The 3,167-nt window shown below is 63.8% G+C and overlaps 1 protein-coding gene across 1 annotated transcript in view; it reads right to left on the bottom strand.

Moving 5' to 3' along the window:
- RTN4R (reticulon 4 receptor) overlaps window positions 1-3,167 on the bottom strand; it is a 27,769-nt gene that overhangs the window by 4,419 nt on the left and 20,183 nt on the right. The window lies entirely within an intron of this gene.

Consider the following 3,167-nt stretch of genomic DNA (forward strand, 5'->3'; position numbering starts at 1 on the left):
GCCCCCCCCATCCATCCCCCCCGCCCCGTCCCCAGCCTGTCCTCCCAGCCCATCCTCTCATCCCACAACCCCCACCCCCCAACCCATCCTCCCTGGCTTTGCAGTTCCCTGAGCCTGAGGCCTCTCTGGCTTGCAGATCTGCACTCGCTGGTCCTACCCACTCATCAGAGGCCCCCAGGTTGCACCCTGCCTCACCTGTCTCTCCTTTCTCTCCCCCCAACCCTCCCACTGGCCCCAGACAGCTGCCCATTCCCCTGGCCCCACCTCCCAGTCACACCCAGCCTCACCGGGTCCAGTGGGAGCTTGCCTCCTGCACACAGGGTGAGAAAACAGCCCTGCCCCGCCTGGCTCTCACACACAGAAATCATTGCAAGGCACACCACGCCACACCAGGGTCCTGGTCCCACACCAGGCCACCAGGCCCCCTCAGCTAGCTTCCTGCAAACCCAAGCCGGCCTCTCCCCCCCCATCCCTCCTCTTTCCTCGGGCCTTAGCACAGAGTGGACGGGTCAGGGGTTTTCTCTAGTGCCCTCCCCACGGAGGGGACCCCTGGGTCACAGCTAGGAGCCCACACCTTAGCCCAGGTCTGCTCTGGAGCTGGGGCAGGGGCACGAGGGCTATGGTTGGTGGAGGACCAGCCACTCCGGCCTTGGGGGTGGGGGCACAGCGACCAGACTCTGCTCAGGGTCTCTCCTCCGGGCCAGTTGACAAGACCCAAGAGGCTGGGGGGCATCAGGCCTGCGTGTGGCCTCGAAGGCCATCTGCACTGCTCACCCTGATCCAGCTCCTGGGCACTGCAGTGGGTGGGGAGGAAGGTGGAGGGAGCAGGAGAGGGGAGCAGAAGGGAGGGGAGCCAGGAGGGACGGAGGCTTCTGGGGAGTCACCAGCAGCCGCAGGAGCCAGTGGGCAGCGGGCAGGCGGCTGCTGAGGTCAGCAGCTCAGAAACAGGGCGCACTGGAGGCTGCAGGCACGGGGAGGTCTTCAGTGTGTTCCCTGGCCCCTGCCTCTCCCGGGGCCCCCCAGCCTGGGCTGAGGTTGCAGGAGTACAGCTCCCCTGAGATCTCATGGGGGTGCCTCTGCCCCCATAAGTGAGGCCAAGAGATGGCACAGGGCTGGCAGCCTTGGAAGCCCAGAGCACGGGCTCAGTGCCCTCGGGCCTCTATGCCTCCCTGCGGCTATGGGGTGGCTGTAACACCCCCTTTGGGGGTCATTACAAGGGTCCACCAGCTGATATAAAGAGGCGTGAGTTGGAGCTGCATAAGAATAAATTTTCTTTTTGGTGTCGTGAGCCCATTTTACAGATTAGGAAACCGAGGCAGTGAGCAGTTAAACCATAGCCTGCTCCCATTCAGAGCCGGTCCAGGAGGAAAAGTGGGCAAGAGAAGGAGCCACAGAGCTGCCAGAAGGGGCAGGAGGGACATCCAGTCCAAGCCTGAAGAGCGGCCACTATGTGGCCACGGCAGGAGAGCGTGGGCAGCTCCCTCCTGTGCTCTTGGTGACTGGGAGGGGACTTTCCCGGGAGGTTCTGAGCTGTTGCACACCCCGCTGGAGGCTGGGGTCAGCCGTCTGTGGAGGGGCCAGACCGCTGTAGCATAGCTAGAACATCAGTCTGCTCAGGACCCTCTCGAACACCAAGAACGTCCCATGAAGGGTCATGTCACAGATCGCAGTTACAAGGCAGAACAGGAGGCCATAGTCAGCACAGCCAGGCCAGAAATAGCTCCGAGCGGGGGTGGGAGCCAGTGGTGTCCACACACCGCAGAGGGTCAAGGCACCCGTCACGGCTGCACCCATACCCCTCCCATCCCTGCCAGCCCCCCACTCGCGATGGGCTCACCATCCACCCCCGTCGTCCATCTGTCCCCCCTTGGTCATCGTTGTTTCTCATACTCACCACCCACCTTCCGTCCGTCCTCCAGGCATAGACATGCGCGGCGGCAGCACACGTGGCCAGGGCGTTTCCTGGTCCCCTTCTCTGGCTCAGGTGCCAGGGAGAAGGGTGGCAGCCGCTCCCGTGAGGCAGCCCACCCTCAATAGAGCCCTGCGTCTCCAGGGGTGTGGCTACCAGCTCCCTGCCCGGCTGTGCCCCTCAAGGTCCCCTCCTTATTGATCTTTTCAGGGCGCAGCTGTGGGGCAGGGCAGGGCGGGCTGGCCAGGTGGGTAATGGGCAAGGTGACCTACCGTGGCAGGAGGGTACTGGACACAGGGCTGAGCAGTTCCAAACACCAGGCCAAGCTGCGTGCAGTGGGGGAAACTGAGGCCCACTGTGGGCAGAGCCGGCCTCCTGACTGTGCTGTGCACGGGTGGACCCAGGGTGAGCAGGCCAGGTCCCTCTGTCTGGTGAGCTCTCCCAGGGGCTAGTGTATTTAGCCGTTTTACAGGTGAGGGAATGAGGCTTGGTGGGGGATGGGGGGACGTCTCTTGCTCACAGCCCAGGAGCAGGTAGGATTCCCAGCCCTGTGGTGTCCAGTTGCTGAAAAGCCTTGCTAGGCAGTAAAAAGTTAAAGCTCCCCCACCCCTACCTCACCCATCAGCCCCACCTGGAACCCAAAATTTCCAGCTGACACAGCACCTGGGAGGCAGCTCTGGGCCCTTACAAGGCAAGGAAACAGAGAGTGGCGGGGGAGGGTCTGGCCTGCCTGGGAGCTGGAGGCCCTGGATGCAGAGCCCACCCACTAGTGTGTTCCCCAGGGGGCGCCCTGTGGCTGGGATGTGGTCCTGGCTGTGACACCTGTGGTCCAGGAGCGGGCTGACCACAGGTGTCACGTGGGGGATTGAAGGGGCCAAAGAGCCCTGAGGTGGCCCCGGACAGCAGGCAGATGTGAAGGGAGGAGCCCTGGAGCTCACTGCCAGGGTGCGGGTCCAAGAACACCCTCTGATGGGCAGGACACTGGGCCCAGCCAGCAGGCCTCAGGAATCCATCCTTGGCCAAGGCCAGGCTGCCAGCCTGGAGGCTCTGGAGCCTCGCCCTGTCCAGTCCACATGCTCTTCACCCAGAGCCCACCTCCCTTGGCTCCCACCCAGGAGCCCCACATGGAGGGCTCATGACACCAGCATCTGAAGCCTCGTCCAGCCCCAGGACCCTGCCCATGCAGGCCACACCCACACTTGCAGCAGAGACTCAGCCAGCATTTCCTCCCCCCAGAGGCTGGACACCCCCGTCCCCC

The sequence above is a fragment of the Lipotes vexillifer genome, unplaced genomic scaffold, assembly GCF_000442215.2.
Source record: "Lipotes vexillifer unplaced genomic scaffold, Lipotes_vexillifer_v1.1 scaffold987, whole genome shotgun sequence".
NCBI lineage: Eukaryota > Metazoa > Chordata > Mammalia > Artiodactyla > Lipotidae > Lipotes > Lipotes vexillifer.